At 45.9% G+C, this 22,668-nt stretch overlaps 1 protein-coding gene and 1 pseudogene across 2 annotated transcripts in view; both read right to left on the bottom strand.

Annotated features, from left to right (window-relative positions):
* The window catches only part of LOC124552417 (myc box-dependent-interacting protein 1), a 436,091-nt gene that overhangs the window by 234,390 nt on the left and 179,033 nt on the right, over window positions 1-22,668 (bottom strand). The window lies entirely within an intron of this gene.
* Window positions 4,773-4,890, bottom strand: LOC124552882 (annotated as a pseudogene).

Below are 22,668 nucleotides of genomic sequence, written 5' to 3'. Positions count from 1 at the left end.
TGACGGTTTGGATGTACCGTGCACTATTCAGTCTCCCCTCGACGATCACCAGCGGTGTACGGCAAGTGTAGGAGATCGCTCCCCACACCATGATGCCGGGTGATGGCCCTGTGTGCCTCGGTCGTATGCAGTCCTGATTGTGGCGCTCACCTGCACGGCGCCAAACACGCATACGACCATCATTGGCACCAAGGCAGAAGCGACTCTCATCGCTGAAGACGACACGTCTCCATTCGTCCCTCCATTCACGCCTGTCGCGACACCACTGGAGGCGGGCTGCACGATGTTGGGGCGTGAGCGGAAGATGGCCTAACGGTGTGCGGGACCGTAGCCCAGCTTCATGGAGACGGTTGCGAATGGTCCTCGCCGATACCCCAGGAGCAACAGTGTCCCTAATTTGCTGGGAAGTGGCGGTGCGGTCCCCTACGGCACTGCGTAGGATCCTACGGTCTTGGCGTGCATCCGTGCATCGCTGCGGTCCGATCCCAGGTCGACGGGCATGTGCACCTTCCGCCGACCACTGGCGACAACATCGATGTACTGTGGAGACCTCACGCCCCACGTGTTGAGCAATTCGGCGGTACGTCCACCCGGCCTCCCGCATGCCCACTATACGCCCTCGCTCAAAGTCCGTCAACTGCACATACGGTTCACGTCCACGCTGTCGCGGCATGCTACCAGTGTTAAAGACTGCGATGGAGCTCCGTATGACACGGCAAACTGGCTGACACTGACGGCAGCGGTGCACAAATGCTGCGCAGCTAGCGCCATTCGACGGCCAACACCGCGGTTCCTGGTGTGTCCGCTGTGCCGTGCGTGTGATCATTGCTTGTACAGCCCTCTCGCAGTGTCCGGAGCAAGTATGGTGGGTCTGACACACCGGTGTCAATGTGTTCTTTTTTCCATTTCCAGGAGTGTATTTTAATACGGGGTGATAAAAACCAACTGCGTTCAACAAAAATGTGAACGAATATTCCCTGAATGGGTTCCCAAGTTCTACAATGGATCGAAGGATGACCTATGCCATATCACATCTACAATCTAGGTTTAAATTAAGTTTCACAAAAGTGACCCTCAATTATCTTTAATTACATATCTAACTTGTCGTAAATTACAGTGGCTGATGTGGCTTTTCAATAATTATATAACAGAAAAATCATCGCATTTCAGATTTTTACTTCAAGTGGCAAATGTGAACACCATGAGCTTTAATTGACGATCGACACTGGTATTACGCAAAAAGGGGGTGTAACAGATGAGACTTCTGCAGTTCTGAGTGAAGCCTTATGCGCTCTTAGGCGGCATCGCGTGCATTCATTACCTTGTCGGTGTTCGTCAGGGGGCGGCGGTCGGCGCAGCTCCATGCATCTCGCCGTCTCGGAAGCAACTCTTTCCTAACTTCTCCTTACTACAATTCACCGAAGTTGGTTTAAAAAAAAAAAACTATCTGGCTGTCTTTTCATCTGACCAGTTAGGGTCTCAATGTTAACCTTAAGCTCCGCCTACAAAAATTCTGTTTATCCAATGAGAAACGTTATACTTTTCGTGGTGGGGCAATGTTTTTAAAGTTTGCAACGTAACGGAGACGCGAAAAAGTCTCACGCTAAAACTTGCAGCTGGTGTGGCCCTTTTAGTGTTATCGTAAGATCTATACTGTTCTTCTGGAGGGCTCTAGCTTTTAACATGGGCTGGGGGGTGGTTCTGGCGGTTAGCTGGCGACGTGGGTGTCCATCCCTTATCGTAGAGCCTTCTAGCTTAACACGGTTCTGCTCTCGGCTTCTGTTCTCGTTTCTCCCCTCGGAACTGCGTCTGTCTCACGGTGGGAAGGTATGACATACATTTAGGCATTCTTGTGTTAGTCTGTGGTATTCCATTTGCTCACTCGTTACTCGTATTACTTTGGTTAATTTAATGTCACGATTTATTCGGAGCTATGTGACATACTACTGAATTTGCTTATCATGTCAGGGTTTTCATGGAAGGTGTTGGATTTGCCTGACACCTTACAACGTAGGTTGCAAATGCTACTCGGTTGCCACAAAATAGGAATTTATGGTGGACCACATCGAATTAGTAACAAGACTAAATGACATAACGTATATATTCGATGATTCTTGGAGTTGTGCTTTATCTGATAAGATAATGTTTACAATCGGGTAAATAATTTTTTAGATGTGTCAAAATCGAGGGCGCTGGCATTCATTTGAAGCCAGCAAGGGGGCGCTGAGTTGAAATATATTGGGAACCACTGTTCTCTCATATCCACTTGACGTAGCACCGCAGTCTGCGCACAGACTGGTTGCTGTCTTCGCAACTGCGAGCTTTCTGTGGGAAACCGAGGAGCTTCCGCGGTGGCCAGCTGTTTACCGTACTTTCCTTTCTTCCCCCATTCTGCAGATAACTTCGTCACTCCTTATTTTATCAGTCCACCCAATTTCAACGTTCTTCTGTTGCACATCTCAAATGCTTCGATTCTCTTCAGGCCTGGTTTTCCCACAGTCCATGTTTCACTACTACACAATACTGTGTTCCAATCGCACATTCTCAGAAATTTCATCCTCAGATTTGAGCGGATGTTTGATGCCAGCAGATTTGTTAGCCAGAAATGCTATGTCCCCCTTTGCTTGTCTATTTATGTCTCCGTTGCTCCGTTTGTCACACGCTATTTTGCTTCCAAGGCAGCATTCCTTAACTTCGTGGTCCCCAGTTTTGATGTTACGTATCTCGCTAATCTAATTTGTACTACTCCTCATCACTTTCGCCTTTCTTCGCTTCAGCCTCACGTCCTGCACTTCCAATGAGCACTTCTTTCAGCTAATATTATCACCGAATATTTTTTCAGCCTGAGATTTAATCTCAATTTTGAACCTTTTTTTGATTTCTCTGATTGCTTCTTCGATATAGTGAACAGTAGGGGGATGAAATACTATATCCCTGTCTTACACTCTTTTTAACTGGAGCACTTCTTTGTTTGTGTTCCATTCTTACTGTTCCCTCTATCTTATTGTTTACACTGTATATTTCCAGCCTTGTCCAATAGCTTACTGCAATTTTTCTCGAATTCCTACCAACTTGCACCATTTAAAATGGCCGAAAGCAAATGTGTGGCTACAAAGTAACGGGACTATTCCTGTAAAACATTTCATTTCGAAAACATACATATTTAGCTATTGCCACCCTCAGTGTACTCCCCTCCTCTATCCCCTCTACGTTCCATGGGAATTTTCCATTGATGGAAACAATGCTGCAAGTCTGTGGGCTGGCTAATGACGCGTGCCACTTTTTCTTTCTTTCACTGCTTCAACGGATTGAAATTTTGTTCCTTTTAATGCAGATTTGACCTTGGGGAATAGATAAAAGTCACATGGTGCTAGGTCAGGCGAATAAGGTGGTTCGTCTAACACTGTACTTCGCTAGAAACCTCTTAACAGACAACGCGGTACGAGATAGAGCGTTGTCTTGATGCAGACTTTCTTCCACCGTTCGGGTCATTTCCTTCTTACGGAGTTGGGCAAGAACCTCCAAGGCAGTAACGTTCATTATAGGAAAAAAAAACCCTAGCTCAGAATCTTTAATTGCTCATTCGAGTGAAATTGGGGCCTTTCCAGCGTGTAGATTGATGCTTTTTTTTCCTAGCTCTTCAGTGAAAACCCAAGATTTGTCACATGTTATCATTCTTTCCAAGAAGTTAGCACAATTTTCAATGGTATTCAAAGCCTCAGTACAAAAATTTTCACGATCATTTTTTTGTTCCATCGTGAGAATTTTTGGCAAGTGTTCTGCACGCATTTTTCTCATGTTACAATGGTTTTGTAAAATTTAACTTACTGTCACAAAAAATCAGTTTATCCACTTTTTTCGATATTTTCACCCTTTTCTGATGTTGATGGGCGACGCGAGCGTGAGTTATCTTCAACGTCTTCTCGACCATCTTGGAAACGCTTGAACCACTCAGAAACTCGGGTAAGTGATAAACAGTCTTCGCCAAACACTTATTTTAGTAAAAAGATAGGTTTCAGTAGGAACCCGCCAGAGTAGCCGAAAGCGCTAACGCGCTACTTCCTGGCCTCGGGTAGGCGCGCTGGCCCCGGATCGAATCCGCCCGGCGGGCTAACGACGAGGGCTGGTGTGCCGGCCAGCCTGGAAGTGGTTTTTAGGCGGTTTTCCACATCCTTCTAGGTGAATACCGGGCTGATCCCCACGTTCCGCCTCAGTTACACCATTCGCAGACATTTGAACTCGTTCGCACTATTCCATGGCTTCCACTAGATGCAGACAGCTGCAGTACACTTATTCCCTCCCAGGGGGGGGGGGGGGGGGTTTGGCAGGGGGGGGGTGGCGACAGGAACGGCGTCGGGCCACCCCTTAAAATTAACATGCCCGTTTAACCATAACAGCAGACCCCGCAACGTCGGGATTAATGCTTGGAAAGAGAGATAGGTTTCAGTAGGAGTTCTTCCAAGTTTCATGTGAAACTTAACGGCATTTCGTTGCTGCATTATTACGCTTATGATTTTTCCGGCGAAACAAAACGACAGTTTTAAGGCCACGTTAAAAACTAAACTCCGTCCGAACAGGATGTGGAAGGCCCAGCAGTACCGACCGGCCGCCGTGTCATCCTCATCCAACAGGCGTCACTGGATGCGGATATGGAGGGGCATGTGGTCAGCACACCGCTCTCCCGGCAGAATGTCAATTTACGAGACCGGAGCCGCTACTTCTCAGTCAAGTAGCTCCTCAGTTTGCCTCACAAGGGCTGAGTGCACCCCGCTTGCCAACAGCGCTCAGCAGACCGGATGGTCACCCATCCAAGTGCTAGCCCAGCCCGACAGCGCTTAACTTTGGTGATCTGACGGGAACCGGTGTTACCACTGCGGCAAGAGCGTTGGCTCTAAGGCCACATTGATTCGTCTATATACAACAGAGATGCCGCATTCGACTGAGAAGGCTTCACAGCTAATGGCCGTTCATCTTTGACGCATGCAAATTTACGGTGTGACAGCGGCAGTCCCATTATTTTATAGCCACACGTCGCACGGTAGCTGCTTCTATGTGGGATCCGTCCGCCGGCTTCTGTCAACCGAGCACTGCACCCGCTTCCTCATCGTCTGCCACGGAGGCAGCGGAGCCAACCGGAAACTCCGAGTTAGCCGCCGGTTAACCGGATCCGCTGAGCACCGCTACGGAGCAGACAGCCGGACAGCAGGCGCAGGTGCTCAGCTTCGGACGCTCCAGTTTCTTCGGCAGCAGCTGTAGCTGCAAACAGGAGCGGCGGCGCTCGTTAATCGCGCCGTGTGTAGCAGTCGCCCGTGGACGAGTAAACAAGCACGGCGCCAAACTCAGCACACACAGGCCGAAGGCGGACAGCTGACAGCGGGCGGCCAGTGGCACTGAACTGCGTCTCCATCGCGTGGTGCTGTGTTTCTGAGAGGGAATCTGACCATCGCCACCCTCCCTTCCCACCCACCCACCCCCCCCCCCCCCCAACCCCCGTAGATTTAATGGTAAAATGGCCCAGTGCATGTTGTTGTTGTAGTCTGTACTCTTCAGTCCAGAGACTGGTTTGATGCAGCTCTCCATGCTACTCTATCCTGTGCAAGCTTCTTCATCTCCCAGTACCTACTGCAACTTACATGATTCTGAATCTGCTTGGTGTATTCATCTCTTGGTCTCCCTCTACGATTTTTACCCTCCACGCTGCCCTCCAATACCAAATTGGTGATCCCTTGATGCAGCTCTCCATGCTACTCTATCCTGTGCAAGCTTCTTCATCTCCCAGTATCTACTACAACCTACATCCCTCTGAATCTGCTTAGTGTATTCATCTCTTGGTCTCCCTCTACGATTTTTACACTCCACGCTGCCCTCCAATACTAAATTGGTGACCGCTTGATGCCTCAGAACATGTTCTACCAACCGATCCCTTCTTCTAGTCAAGTTGTGCCACAAATTTCTCTTCTCCCCAATTCTATTCAATACCTCCTCATTAGTTATGTGATCTACCCATCTAATCTTCAGCATTCTTCTGTAGCACCACATTTCGAAAGCTTCTATTCTCTTCTTGTCCAAACTATTTATCGTCCATGTTTCACTTCCTTACACTGTTACACTCTATACAAATACTTTCAGAAATGACTTCCTGACACTTAAATCTACACTCGATGTTAACAAATTTCTCCTCTTCAGAAACGCTTTCCTCGCGATTGCCAGTCTACATTTTATATCCTCTCTACTTCGACCATCATCAGTTATTTTGCTCCCTAAATACCAAAACTCCTTTACTACTTTAAGTGTCTCATTTCCTAATCTAATTCCCTCAGCGTCACCCAACTTAATTCAACTACATTCCATTATCCTCGTTTTGCTTTTGTTGATGTTCATCTTATATCCTTCTTTCAAGACATACTTGTGCATACGGTACGTGGGCCCTAAATTGGTACACGCGATCCCAACGCACTCCGGCGGCAGTTGCGGAAAGTTTCTAGTTCGTAAATCACACTGTTTACTCAACGGGCGCTCGTAAAATTCTCACGTTAGCTCTAATAAAACGCACATTTCCTCCATTGTCCACGAAAAGGAAAGTATCATGTCCAATCAATATGGACACAGGCTTATAAAAGTTCCATTACGAACTGCGATACAAATTTGCAATACTTCTTCACATAAGATAAACATTATTTCATCATTCCCACATTTTACTAAAACTCTATGGTCAGTCTTACTTCATCACTGTTCCTACCCAGTAGCAGAATCTTTGCAACACGTGAATTACAAAGCGTAAAAGAAAAAGGAGCAAAATATCTTTATAGAAGTAGCTCAAGGTGTAGTGTAGATCAAGCCAATCGATCACCCAAAGAAAGGTGAACTTATATTTACATAACATCAAAAATTATAGTATATATTTATATTAAACTGATAATAAAGTAACAAAACCTAATAAAAACGCAAATGTTAGCAAAAAAAAAAAAATTACGTACTGGCGAGTCGCGAACCACAGCCCAAACATAAAAATTTCACAAATGACTGACGCTATTCACCACGCTAAACCAACAATTTGAGATTAATAGCCATTCCTAGGATCTTACCAATCTTAGCACTTGCTGAAAGCTTTAATGGTAACTATGCTACTAAATGAAATTTAATTATAACAAATTGTACCAAGAACAATGCGTTTTGGGTGGATCTTCAGTGTGTAGCTGCCTTCAAATAGCCTACTCTCATAATACGCAAGTTAGAATAATTCTTTTGCCACGAATATGATGTTTCTCATTAATTTGTTGCAACGGATCACACAGTTAGCAACGGCTTTTCCAGTGATTCTCAATTTGCTGGTGCTCAGAAATTGTATATATACGTGTAGGCTTGAAATGAATGCCAATATGGCGCCTCACAACTCTGTGCTGAAGGGAGATGGCGTGCATGTGACGTAGGTGGTGTTGTGCTATCTGATTGGTCAACGCTCATACGCACGCTCAGAATATCTGACATGCTAGATATTGCTCTGCACGTTCGGAAAAGACTGACTGAAATCAGTAGACAAACTACGTTTCTACACTTGTTAACTTGTAACTAGGCGTCTCCGTAGAAACGAAAACTGAATCTTATACTGCAATCTGCTATTATGGAATATTTCTGTTACTAGTCCTGTAATGATAGGAAGTACAAGGGACTACTTATAATCTGTTACGGCTGTACTGGCGTACAGTAAAACAAAATCATGCTAAAATGAATATCAGTTCCACGAGGCACCACTTCCAGCATGTAATGAGTACTGTTAAGCAGAATACAATAAACTGTTAAGCAGAAGACTAAATGCTATAAACACGCCGTTATAAATTTATATAGAGGATTGATCTTAAATTAAATTTTGCTGTACTATTATTGGCTCAAATGGTTCAAATGGCTCTGAGCACTATGGGACTCAACTGCTGTGGTCATAAGTCCCCTAGAACTTAGAACTACTTAAACCTAACTAACCTAAGGACAGCACACAACACCCAGCCATCACGAGGTAGAGAAAATCCCTGACCCCGCCGGGAATCGAACCCGGGAACCCGGGCGTGGGAAGCGAGAACGCTACCGCACGACCACGAGATGCGGGCTGTACTATTATTAATCAGTAAGACTTCATAATAGCAGATTCCAGTGGAAGATGCAATTCTCGTTAGTACTTACACGCCCAGCTGCGAGTTGACAGGTTTAGAAACGCATTTTGTCTGCTGACCTGAGCGAGCGAGAGAGTTCAGGACTACCTTCGTGACGTACGCGCCGCGGCCTGTCTTTCTCGTGGGCCTCGTATTCCACGCTATGACGTCAGAAAATCGGCACGCTCAACCCTCAACGTTCGGATGCACGGTCCGTGTGCCGACGGCTTTACTACAAAAACGCAGTTCCTCCTGCTTCGTAGCGTCCCTTCTGACGTTAGGTTACTCGTTTACTGGCACGCCCTGTGCTACTTTATACCCTCGGCTGTGGACTCACAACACTTCACGCTACACATTCGCGACAGTGGGATTCCACGCTGTGACGCCAGTCAACTCTAGTAACTGCTCGTCCACGAACGCATTCACGTCACGCGGGAAGACGCCTTTATTGGTGTCGGGCCGGTGTAGAGCAGCCGGGGCGACACGTCGTTCGAGCCTTTAAACTGCGAGGCGGCGGCTGGCTTTGTGGCTGTGGAGTAGGCGCGTCCGGTGCTTTGTGAGCCGGCGACATTGAGGGCCACTTACCTAACAGCTGGCCAATCACGGACCAGCGCACTGCAGTCTGCGACTGCGACGAAGACCCTCAGTCGTAAAGCTCCGGAGGCAATGGCTTAACAACAGAATGTAGCAACACGTCACAATAGCTAGACTGCACGAAACGTAGGACAAGGTAAACAGTTGTGTTTCCAAACTGCCCCACTTCCCACGAGACACTGCAGCAGACATTGCGTTAGCTTAAAATTAGCGAAAAAGCAGTCTAGATCGCGATCGGTATTTTACACTACTCGCCATCAAAATTGCTACACCAAGAAGAAATGCAGACGATAAACGGGTATTAACTGGACAAATATATTATACAAGAACTGACATGCGATTACATTATCATGCAATTTGGGTGCATACATCCTGAGAAATCAGTACCCAGAACAACCACCTCTGGCCTTGATACGCCCGGGCATTGAGTCAAACAGAGCTTGGATGGCGTGTACAGGTACAGCTGCCCATGCAGCTTCAACACGATACCACAGTTCATCAAGAGTACTGACTGGCGTATTGTCACGAGCCAGTTGCTCGGCCACCATTGACCAGACGTTTTCAGTTGGTGAGAGATCTGGAGAATGTGCTGGCCAGGGCAGCAGTCGAACATTTTCTGTATCCAGAAAGGCCCGTACAGGACCTACAACATGTGGTCGTGCGTTATCCTGCTGAAGGGATCGAATGAAGGGCAGAGTCACGCGTCGTAACACATCTGAACTGTAACGTCCACTGTTCAAAGTGCTGTCACTGCGAAGAAGAGGTGACCGAGACGTGTAACCAATGGCACCTCATACCATCACGCAGGGTGATACGCCAGTATGGCGATGACAAATACACGCTTCCAATGTGCGTTCACCGCGATGTCGCCAAACACGGATGTGACCATCCTGATGCTGTAAACAGAACCTGGATTCATCCGAAAAAATGACGTTTTGCCATTCGTGCACCCAGGTTCGTCGTTGAGTACACCATCGCAGGGGCTCCTGTCTGTGATGCAGTGTTAAGGGTAACCGCAGCCATGGTCTCCGAGCTGATAGTCCATGCTGCTGCAAACGCCGTCGAACTGTTCGTGCAGATGGTTGTCGTCTTGCAAACGTCCCCATCTGTTGACTCGGGGATCGAGACGTGGCTGCACGATCCGTTACAGCCATGCGGATAAGATGCCTGTCATCTCGACTGCTAGTGATACGAGGCCGTTGGGATCCAGCATGGTGTTCCGTAATGCGCTCCTGAACCCACCGATTTCATATTCTACAAACACTCACTGGATCTCGACCAACGCGAGCAGCAATGTCGCGATACGATAAACCGCAATCGCGATAGGCCACAATCCGACCTCTATCAAAGTCGGAAACGTCAACTTCAGCTGATGGTGCTATTTTGAAGATGCCCTCTTCTTAGGTTATTTAAAACATAATGACCATCGCGCTCTAGACTGTTGTCTGTCACTAATTTTATACAGCTTACAAGATAGCTTTTCCCCAAAAATGTTACAAAAAAATTGTGTTCACTGGATGAACAAACTGCAAAACGATTTAGAAAAAATATCTGAATGGTGCGAAAAGTGGCAGTTAACCCTAAATAACCAAAAGTGTGAGGTCATCTAAGTGAGTGCTAGAAGGAACTCAAACTTCGGTTACACGATAAATCATTCTAATCCAAAAGCCTTAAATTCAACTAAATACCTAGGTATTACAATTACAAACAACTTAAATTGGAAAGAACACAGAGAAGATGCAGTGGGGAAGGCTAACCAAAGGCTGCGTTTTATTGGCAGGACACTTAGAAAATGTAACAGACCTTCTAAGGAGACTGCCTACACTACGCTTGTCCGTCCTCTTTTAGAATACTGCAGCGCGGTATGGGATCCTTACAAGGTAGGACTGACGGAGTACATCGAAAAAGTTCAAAGAAAGGCAGCACGTTTTGTATTATTGCGAAATATGGGAGAGAGTGTCACAGAAATGATACAGGATTTGGGCTGGACATCACTTAAAGAAAGGAGTTTTTCGTTGCGCCGGAATCTTCTCACGAAATTCCGATCACCAACTTTCTCCTCAGAATGCGAAAATATTTTGTTGACACCGACCTACTTAGGGAGGAACGATCACGAAGATAAAATAAGGGAAATCAGAGCTCGTACGGAAAGATACAGGTGTTCACTCTTTCCGCGCGCTATACGAGATTGGAATAATAGAGAATGAACCCTCTGCCAGGCACTTAAATGTGATTTGCAGAGTATCCATGTAGATGTAGAACAACTTGTTGCTAAGGCGGTAAGAGCACACACTTCTTCACTGACACGGGGACACCCCTAGCTTCGGTTTGCTGTTGAATTCTTGAACACATTCACGAAGCTTATGCCCTCCAATCAGCATGGCTTTAGAAAGCATCGCTAGTACGAAACTCACCTTGCCCTTTTCTCACTTGAATGAAGGGCAACAGGCAGATTTCGTATTTCTACATTTCCGAAACCCTTTGACACTGTGCCCCACTGAACGCTATTAACGAAGGTACGAGCATACGGCATAGATTCACGGATACACCCCAGTATGTTTTACTTGACGGGGAGTGTTCATCAGAGACAAGGGTATCGTTAGGAGTGCCCCAGGGAAGTGTGATAGGACCGTTGTTGTTCCCTACACACATAAACAATTTGACAGACAGTGTGGGCAGCAATCTGCGATTGTTTGCTGACGATGCCATGGTGTACGTAAAGTATCGAAGTAGAGTCACTTTAGGAAGATACGACTTAGACAAAATTTCCAGTTGGTGTGATGAATGGCAATTAGCCCTAAATATGCAAAAATTTAATTTAATGAGGATGAGTGGAAGATACAGTGTTACTAGTTTCCTGCTTGACACAGTCAAGTCGTTTAAGTATTTGGGTGTTACGTCCAAAGAGAGACAAAATAGGACGAGCATGTGAGAACTGTGGCAGGGAAGGCGAATGGTCGACTTCGGTTCATTGGGAGAGTTTCAGGAAAGAGTGGTTCACCTACACGAGACTGTATTTAGGGTACTGGTGCGACCCATTCTTGAGCAGTGCTCGAGTGTTTGGGGTCCGGACCAAGTCGGATTGAAGGCAGGTGAGTCGTACGTGGCTCGTGTTCCCGCCATACACCCTGTTTTTAACGTACGAGGGCAGTTCAATAAGTAATGCAACACATATTTTTTCTGAAACAGGGGTTGCTTTATTCAGCATTGAAATACACCAGGTTTTTCCCCAATCTTTTAGCTACACAACACTATTTTTCAACGTAATCTCCATTCCATGCTACGGCCTTACGCCACCTTGAAATGAGGGCCTGTATGCCTGCACGGTACCATTCCACTGGTCGATGTCGGAGCCAACGTCGTACTGCATCAATAACTTCTTCATCATCCGCGCAGTGCCTCCCACGGATTGCGTCCTTCATTGGGCCAAACATATGGAAATCCGACGGTGCGAGATCGGGGCTGTAGGGTGCATGAGGAAGAACAGTCCACTGAAGTTTTGTGAGCTCCTCTCGGGTGCGAAGACTTGTCTGAGGTCTTGCGTTGTCATGAAGAAGGAGAAGTTCGTTCAGATTTTTGTGCCTACGAACACGTTGAAGTCGTTTCTTCAATTTCTGAAGAGTAGCACAATACACTTCAGAGTTGATCGTTTGACCATGGGGAAGGACATCGAACAGAATAACCCCTTCAGCGTCCCAGAAGACTGTAACCATGACTTTACCGGCTGAGGGTGTGGCTTTAAACTTTTTCCCGGTAGGGGAGTGGGTGTGGCGCCACTCCATTGATTGCCGTTTTGTTTCAGGTTCGAAGTGATGAACCCATGTTTCATAGCCTGTAACAGTCTTTGACAAGAAATTGTCACCCTCAGCCACATGACGAGCAAGCAATTCCGCACAGATGGTTCTCCTTTGCTCTTTATGGTGTTCGGTTAGACAACGAGGGACCCAGCGGGAACAAACCTTTGAATATCCCAACTGGTGAACAATTGTGACAGCACTACCAACAGAGATGTCAAGTTGAGCACTGAGTTGTTTGATGGTGATCCGTCGATCATCTCGAACGAGTGTGTTCGCACGCTCCGTCATTGCAGGAGTCACAGCTGTGCACGGCCGGCCCGCACGCAGGAGATCAGACAGTCTTGCTTGACCTTGCGGCGATGATGACACACGCTTTGCCCAATGACTCACCGTGCTTTTGTCCACTGCCAGATCACCGTAGACATTCTGCAAACGCCTATGAATATCTGAGATGCCCTGGTTTTCCGCCAAAAGAAACTCGATCACTGCCCATTGTTTGCAACGCACATCCGTTACAGACGCCATTTTAACAGCTCCGTACAGCGCTGCCACCTGTCGGAAGTCAACGAAACTATACGAGACGAAGCGGGAATGTTTGAAAATATTCCACAAGAAATTTCCGGTTTTTTCAACCAAAATTGGCCTTGAAAAAAAAATGTGTTGCATTACTTATTGAACTGCCCTCGTACTTCCACATCACTACGTTAATTTAAATTACTACGGTCACTGAGTTGCTGCTTTGCTTGATCGTGAGCGGCGCCGTATAGATGTATCCCCTCTCATAGTATCTTTCCTCGGCGGCTATTGCTTCCCGGTCGTTGTCTGTCGTGAGAGAGTTCGGGTTTCGAATCCGGGTCTGCCAGTCAGTTGGAACGCGTCTGGAGCGCAGTCCGGACCTGCCAGTCGGGGAGTGGCAGTGCAGTCGGGTTGTGTGTGTGTGTGTGTGTGTGTGTGTGTGTGTGTGTGTGTGTGTGCGCGCGCTGGTGTGTGTGTGTGTGTGTGTGTGTGTGTGTGTGTGTGTGTGTGTGTGTGTGTGTGTGTGCCAGCGCGCGCGCGCGGAGGCGCACATGAACTCCCGATTTGTCTTCGTGCATGCTTAGTTACTGTTGGGTATCCTTCAGGCCTTTGCTCAAGTGTTTGTCAGGTTGTGTGTGTTGTTGGCGTTATGTTCACTGACGGCTATTTTAGATGTTGTCGGCATTCTGAGCGAGTCAGTCGGTTGGCGCGGACCAGGGAAGTTATCTCCGCGCGGTGCAGTCGGCTGGGTCCGCTGGCGGTCCGTGCGCAGTGTCGGAGCGTGTGTGGAGCTGTCCGATCGCTACGAGCTTCGTGGCTCACCGACCCAGGACGACAGAGTTGAGTGGTGCTTTTCAAGTACCCAAGCCACGTCAATTCATGTTGTGTCGTCCGTTTCGGTGGTTCGATGTTGGGGAGGTTTTCTGTGAGCAACACCGAGTGTTTGTTTTGTTGAAATTTAGCCGCCATGCGGTGCAATTAACTATACTGGTTGACTACAATTCAAGTGCTCCAGCGGAATTTTCTGCCTTGTGGCCGTTAGTGTTCTGGTTACCTGCCCTGGCCACTAACGTAATTTCAGGCAGTGTCCTTTCCTCACATGTTGTCACTGCCCAACACGGTGTGTAGTTTTGACAGCTTAATACATATATATATATATTTGATTGTGGATAATCATTTTGAATTTAAATTCTCATGTACGGATTGGTGGCAAGCAAGTCGTTTGACGGTCTGTCCGTGGCTGTCCCTTAGTTGGGCTCCGACAGATCAAGTGTAGTTGGGCTCACCACCTGTCTCACCTAAGTGAACGAGGGCAGACCGACCCCCTAGAGGCTTCTGAGCGCTGTTGTCTTTACTGTCTTTCTCACCGGTGTTTAATTGTCTGTTTATAATTTATCTTTGCCAATGATAAAAGAAAAATTCTTGGTTTTACTGTGTTTTATGTAAGTAAGTTTGAATTCCGGCAAGTGGATATTTGCTGAAAGGTTATTGCCGTCGTGTTGCCTTTTCTTTTAGTCTGGTTTCAGCTATTTAAAACTTAAGGCTTATGGTTATATTTTTTTTTTAATTTTGGAAAATTGCGGACCTTCAGCTGTTTGTATTGTATCTTGATTGTCTATCCACCCTTGCCTTGAGGCTTTCAGCCTATTTTAATTACTTTATTTGCAATTTTAACTGTGGGTCTTCAGTCACTTGAAATTTACCTTGTTGATTTTTAAGATTTCTTGTTTGGAGTGCTTCAGCCATGAACGATTTGGAGTCTGAAACTCGTAAAAGTTCGGCTATGTGCTGCTTGGTTGTAAATGTGTTATTAAATTACAGTAAATTACAATTTTAAGATGAAACTGACACCAACCTTATTTGGCCCTTTCCACAGTCCTAATCACCTGTTCTGCCCAGCGGGTTTAGCGGGCGTTTCAGCAGGCATCGAAGCAATTCAGATGCTGGCTGGTAGATTAATTATCGGTAGGTTCGAACACGTAAGTGTTGCTTGGGGAACTCAAACGGGAATCCACGGAGGGAAAGCGACGTTCTTTCCGAGAAACACTACTGAGAAAATATAGAGAAACGGGCATTTGAAGCTGACTGTCGAACGATTCTACTGCCACGAACTGCACCTAAAGACCACGAAGATAACATACTAGAAATTCTCACACGGTGGCATACAGACACACTCTTTTCCTTCGCTCTATTTGCGGGTGGAACAGGAAAGGAAATGACTCTTAGTGGTACAGGATACCCTCCGCCATGCACCGTTCGGTGGCTTACTGAGTATCGACGTAGATGTAGGTGAACAGTTACTTGGCCGTCCATGATAATGCTTAACTCACTTTTTGACATCTCCTAGCGAGTGTATTTTCCTCTGAAAGTGACTGACTACCGAAAGTCGAATGAAGGTATCGTTGCTGTGTTAGTCACTCATAAAAATTGCAAAACATCGGTGCAACGAAAAGCTTGAAGCGAAATTTCCGTCTCTTCACAACTCTGTCCCTTTAAACGCTCATTCTCAAGAAACTACTGGGGCAATCTCTGATTTATTCTTTCGACAATAATCAATATTAAAAGACAGATTTTAACACAAGTGTCGTAGGACCGTTGCTATTCACAATATACATAAATCACCTTGTGAATAACATCGGAAGTTTACTGATGCTTTTTGCGGATGATGCTGTAGTATATCGAGAGATTGTAACAATGGAAAATTGTACTGAAATGCAGGAGCATCTGGAACGAATTTACGCATGTAGCAGGGAATGGCAATTAAAACTCAATGTAGACAAGTGTAATGTGCTGCGAATACATAGAAAGAAAGAACCTTTATCATTTATCTACAATATAGCAGGTCAGCAGTTAATTCCACAAATTATCTGGGAGTAGGCATTAGGAGTGATTTAAAATGGAATGATCATATAAAATTAATGGTCGGTAAAGCAGATGCCAGACTGAGATTCATTGGAAGAATCCTAAGGACATGCAGTCCGAAAACAAAGAAAGTAGGTTACAGTACACTTGTTCGCCCACTGCTTGAATGCTGCTCACCGGTGTGGGATCCGTACCACATAGGATCGATAGAAGAGATAGAGAAGATCCAACGGAGAGCAGCGCGCTTCGTTACGGGATCATTTAGTAATAGCGAAACAGTTACGTATATGATAGATAAACTCCAGTGGAAGACTCTGCAAGAGAGACGCTCAGTAGCTCGCTACGGGCTTTTGTTGAAGTTTCGAGAACATACCTTCGACGAGGAGTCAAGCAGTATATTGCTCCCTCCTCCGTATATCTCGCGAAGAGACCATGGGGATAAAATCAGAGAGACACAGAGGTATACCGAGAATCTTTCTTTCCACGAACAATACGAGACTAGAACAGAAGGGAGAATCGATAGAGGTATTAAGGTACTCTCCGCCACACACCGTCAGGTGGCTTGCGGAGCATGGATGTAGATGTAGATTTTAACGCAATAGCAGTATCTCGCATCAACAGCGGCTCCTAGTGGCCTGTTTCTAAGAGTGTCCTCTATACAAGCTGTTCCGCCAGAGCTACAGCTTGTGAGCAAGTATAATGGCGAACTTGTCTCCAGGAACGAAGCAACTGTTTTTGTGAATGGTGGTGGAAACCAGACAATACCCGAATCTGGAGCGCAGAAAATCCCTGGCCTTATAGCCACTACTAATCTTAATGTCAGGGGTTCAGTTCTCCGAGGACAATTTAACACTTTTTCTGTCCTTTATTGCTTCGTTCAACTCTTTCAGCAATTTTTTTGACTGAAAAATGACGATGGACTGTGATTAGGGGTCCACCTTACCGTTAGATGTGCTGGACCTTCACACAGGTTACTCCTGTTGGGTGGTGAGTAAGTCTTTAGGGAGGCCAAACAGCTATGGTCATCTGTCTCCTATATTCAACCCCCACCCCACAGCTCGTGGTCTCGCGGTCGCGTTCTCGCTTCCCGGGGGGCTCAGGGATTTTCACCTGCCTCGTGATGACTGGTTGTTTGTGTTGTCCTCATCATTTCATCATCATCATTCATGGAAGTAGCGAGACTGGGCTGAACAAAGGTTGGGAATTTGCACGGGCGCTGATGAGCGCCCCACAAATCAATCACCACCACCACCACCACCACCACCACCACCACCACCACCACCACCACCACCACCACCCCTCCCCCAAGGACAGCAGCATTGTGCCCAATCTGTCTGCGTATAGAGTAAATTACGTGCGCAAGTGTGGGAAAGTGCTCTTAATGCTTGCGTAGGGTGTATCTGAGGTAGAACACGGCAACCAACCCGGTATTCATCAAATGGCATGTGGGAAACTGCCTAAAAACCACGTTCAGACTGTTCAGCACACCTCCCCTTCGTCGTTAATCCGGGGCAGCATACCTCCCCGTCGAAAAAGCGGTCGCGTTAACACGCCTGGATACGCGGCGAGTACACGATCGATACGGTCATCGTAGACTGAACGTAATTTGCGCTCATAAACGCAAAATGAGAACAACGACAGATAACAATAGTAATAATCTCTTAAAGTACCTACACAAGAAATGCGCAAGTAGAAAAAGAAAACCAAAACACCGTATCACGGTGGTGAGACCACAATGTTTCTATCCATGTGACTGCTTCACGAAGAATTCACTCAAGAGCCAAAGAAATTGGAACAACTGCCTAATATCATGCAGGGCCTCCGCGAGCACGCAGAAGTTCCGCAACACGACATGGCATGGACTCGTCTGAAGTAGTGCTGGAGGGAACTGACACCATGAATCCGGCAGGGCTGTCCATAAATCTGTAAGAATACGAGGGGTGGGAGATCTCTTCTAAACAGCACATTGCAAGGCATACCACATATGCTAAATAACGTTCATGTCTGGGGAGTCTGCCGGCCATAGGAAGTGTTTAAACTCGGAAGAGTGTTCCTAGAACCTGTAGCAATTCTGAGAGTTTGGGGTGTCGCATTGTCCTGCTGGAATTGCCCAAGTCCGTCGGAATTCACATTGGACATGAATGGATGCAGGTGATCAGACAAGATGCTCACGTACATGTCATCTCTTAAGAGTCCTATCTAGACGTATCAGGGGTCCCAACTGCACACGCCCCACACAATTACAGAGCCTCCACGAGCTTTAACAGTCCTTTGTTGACACGCAGGGTCTATGGATTCATGAGGCTTGTACGCGTCCATCCGCTCGACGGAATTTGAAACGAGACTCGTCCGATCAGGCAACATGTTTACAATCATCAACAGTCCAGTACAGGTATTAACGGGTCCAGGCCAGGCGTAAAGCTTGGTGTTCTGCAGTCATCAAGCGCACACGAATGCGCCTTTGGCTGCGAAAGCCCATCTCGATGATGTTTCGTTGAATGGTTCGCACGCTGACACTCGTTGACGGCCCAGCATAGAAACCTGCAGCAATTTGCGGAAGGGTTGCCCATCTGTCACGTCGAACGATTCTCTTTAGTCGTCGATTCCGTTCTTGCAGGATCTTTTTCAGGCCACAGCGATGTTGCAGATACGATGTTTTGCCAGACTCCTGATATTCACGGTACATTAGTGAAATGGTCGTACGGAAAAATCGCCACTTCATCTCTACTTCGGAGACGGTGTGTCCCATTGCTCGTGCGCCGACTATAACACCACGTTCAAACTCACTTAAATCTTGATAACCTGCCATTGTAGGAGCAGTGACCGATCTAACAACTGCGCCAAACACTTGTTGTCTAATACAGGCGTTGCCGACCGCAGCGCCATATTCTGCCTGTTTACATATTTCGGTGCATTTGGATACGCATGCCTATACAAGTTTCTTTGGCAATTCATTGTAGAAGCTGCAAACAATAGAGGTACTTGAAAGACGGATTACTAGCAAAATAATGAATGCAATACGAACTACAGATAACTGGAAAATGAGAAGTTACGAAAATATACAGAAAATATCAGAAGTAATGGCAAAGCTAAGATTAACCTTCCTTGGACGTGTCTGCTGAATGAATGAGAACAGGCAACGAAACAAATATTGCTGTATTCCTGAAAAAACAAATCGGTAATAGCATGGATTACATAAATTAGAGGATTGGAAAGAAACAACATCAAAGAATCGGAAATAATAGAAAGAAACGCTATTAAGAATAAAATACTAAATTCATGATGAGACTTTCAAGGCAGAGTAAGACATCGGGAACAACTTGGACAGCATAAAGGAAAAGACGACGCGGGGAGAAGATTAAGGACTACTAGAAAAACAGGAACTATGATGTAATAAGAGGAACTGAAGTCGTTATGTGATTCTAGTTGTTCAACAGGAAGATTAAACAAAAAAACTTGAGATTTTTTCTCCACGACTGCATCAGTGTGTAATACTATGCCGAAAAATCAGCCGGCCGCGGTGGTCGTGCGGTTCTAGGCGCTTCAGTCTGGACCCGCAGGACCGCTACGGTCGCAGGTTCGAATCCAGCCTCGGGCATGGATGTGCGTGATGTCCTTAGGTTAGTTAGGTTTAAGTAGTTCTAAGTTCAAGGGGACTGATGACCTCAGATGTTGTCCCATAGTGCTCAGAGCCATTTGAACCGAAAAATCATAGCTACGGTGCACTGGCCAGACCTCTTCAGTCACTTCCAACTCCCATTAACGCAGATGTAATTTCAAGTGCATCGTTTAAGCACTCGGAACTACTGGAAAACAGTTTGACAGGTTATCAGCAACGTCGGCGGATTGTAAGATAAAAACAGAATACTACGAATAGTTTCAGATCTGATACCGACAGCTCACTGATAAGGTCTCCTATCAGAATATTTTAAATGCCGACCTGTATCTGAGCACGTTCGGAGCATGCGGGAGAAGTTATAGCCCCGGCGGTTGATGGCTATTTGCTGCGTTACCCAACGAACAAATACGAACGTATACTTTACACCGGCTACCGTGATTAACAGCAAATAACGACAAAGGGTACGTCCACAATAATAGAAATAAAATCATTACAGCGGAGCGAGTCTTTTCAGAGAGAAATGCGAATGGATGGTTACCAACCGCTACTTCAGTATCGTAAACCGGGTATACTTTGACCACTCATACAGTTCATGTTTTACAGCTCTCTGCTGGCTTTCAGTTGGGTGGTACAGTTACATCGATATACGTCAAATGGCGCCAGGTAGTGCCTTGCGTAACAGTTGGCGAACCTGTTGCGACTTTTAATTGTATACGAAAAAAGTGTGTCAAGATCAGTGCCAGTCTGCTATTTATACCCTCCTTGCTCCGTCCGTCATGGAATATTTTCTGCTTAAGTAGCAGAATTCCTTAACTTCATCTACTTCGTGATCACCAACCCTGGTAAGTTTCTGTCCTCATTTCTGCTACTTCTCATTACTTCCGTCTATCTTCGATTTACTCTCAACCCATTTTCTGTACTCATTACACTGTTCATTCCATCCAGAACATCATTTAATTCTTCGTCACTTTCTACATCTACATCTACACCCATACTCCGCAAGCCACCTGACGGTCTGTGGCGGAGGGTATTTTGAGTACCTCTATCGGCTCTCCCTACTATTCCAGTCTCGTATTGTTTGTGGAAAGAAAGACTGTGTGGGCTCTAATATCTCGGATTTTATCCTCACGGTCTCTTAGCGAGATATACGTAGGAGGGAGCAATATACTGCTTGACTCCTCGTTGAAGGTATGTTCTCGAGACTTCAACAAACGCCCGTACCGAGCTACTGAGCGTCTCTCCTGCAGAGTCTTCCACTGGAGTTTATCTATCATCTCCGTGACGCTTTCGCGATTACTAAATGATCCTGCAAAGAAGCGCGCTGCTCTCCGTTGGGTCTTCTCTATTTCTTCGATCAACCCTATCTGGTACAGATCCCACACTGCTGAGCAGTATTCAAGCAGCGGGCGAACAAGTGTACTGTAACCTACTTCGTTTTCGGATTGTATTTCCTTAGGATTCTTCCAATGAATCTGTCTGGCATCTGCTTTACCGACCATTAATTTTACATGGTCATTCCATTTTAAATCACTCCTAATGCCTACTCCCAGATAATTTATGGAATTAACTGATTCCAGTTGCTGACCTGCTATATTGTAGATAAATGATAAAGGATCTTTCTTTCTGTATATTCGCAGCACATTACACTTGTCTACATTGAGATTCAATTGCCATTCCCTGCACCATACGTTAATTCGTTGCAGATCCTCCTGCATTTCAGTACAAATTTCCATTGTTACAACCTCTCGATATACCACAGCATCATCCGCAAAAAGCCTCAGTGAACTTCCGATGTCGTCCACAAGGTCATTTATGTATATTGTGAATAGCAACGGTCCTATGACACTCCCCTGCGGCACACCTCAAATCACTCTTACTTCGGAAGACTTGCCATTGAGAATGACATGCTGCGTTCTGTTATCTAGGAACTGTTCAGTCCAGTCACACAATTGGTCTGATAGTCGATATGCTCTTACTTTGTTCATTAAACGACTGTGGGGAACTGTATCGAACGCCTTGCGGAAGTCAAGAAACACGGCATCTACCTGGGAACCCGTGTCTATGGCCCTCTGAGTCTCGTGGACGAATAGCGCGAGCTGGGTTTCACACGATCGTCTTTTTCGAAACCCATGCTGATTCCTACAGAGTAGATTTCTTGTCTCCAGAAAAGTCATTATACTCGAACATAATACGTGTTCCAAAATTCTACAACTGATCGATGTTAGAGATATAGGTCTATAGTTCTGCACATCTGTTCGACGTCCCTTCTTGAAAACGGAGATGACCCGTGCCCTTTTCAAATCCTTTGGAGCGCTACGCTCTTCTAGAGACCTACGGTACACCGCTGCAAGAAGGGGGGCAAGTTCCTTCGCGTACTCTGTGTAAAATCGAACTGGTATCCCATCAGGTCCAGCGGCCTTTCCTCTTTTGAGCGATTTTAATTGTTTCTCTATCCCTCTGTCGTCTTTTTCGATATCTACCATTTTGTCATCTGTGCGAAAATCTAGAAGGAACTACAGTGCAGTCTTCGTCTGTGAAACAGCTTTGGAAAAAGACATTGAGTATTTCAGCCTTTAGTCTGTCATCGTCTGTTTCAGTACCATTTTGGTCACAGAGTGTCTGGACATTTTGGTTTGATCCACCTACCACTTTGACATAAGACCAAAATTTCTTAGGATTTTCTGCCAAGTCAGCACATAGAACTTTACACTACATTTCGCTTTGCGTAGTTTTTGTTTGTCTGCAAGGCTTTGGCTATGTTTATGTTTGCTGTGAAGATCCCTTTGTTTCCGCAGCAGTTTTCCAACTCGGTTGTTGTACCACGGTGGCTCTTTTCCATCTCTTACTATCTTGCTTGGCACATACTCATCTAACGCATATTGTACGATGGTTTTGAACTTTGTCCACTGATCTTCAACACTATCTGTACTTGAGACAAAACTTGTGTGTTGAGCCGTCAAGTACTCTGAAATCTGCTTTTTGTCACTTTTGCTAAACAGAAAAATCTTCCTACCTTTTTTAATATTTTTATTTACCGCTGAAATCATCGATGCAGTAACAGTTTCACTCAGGATAGCAATTTCATCAGCGATTATTATCACTAAAATCCTCTCACGTTGAATTTTAATTCCACCCT

Source organism: Schistocerca americana, chromosome 10, assembly GCF_021461395.2.
Source record: "Schistocerca americana isolate TAMUIC-IGC-003095 chromosome 10, iqSchAmer2.1, whole genome shotgun sequence".
NCBI classification, from domain to species: Eukaryota; Metazoa; Arthropoda; class Insecta; order Orthoptera; family Acrididae; genus Schistocerca; species Schistocerca americana.
Note: the sequence above shows the minus strand (reverse complement) of the source record. Positions and strands in the feature narration are given on the sequence as shown.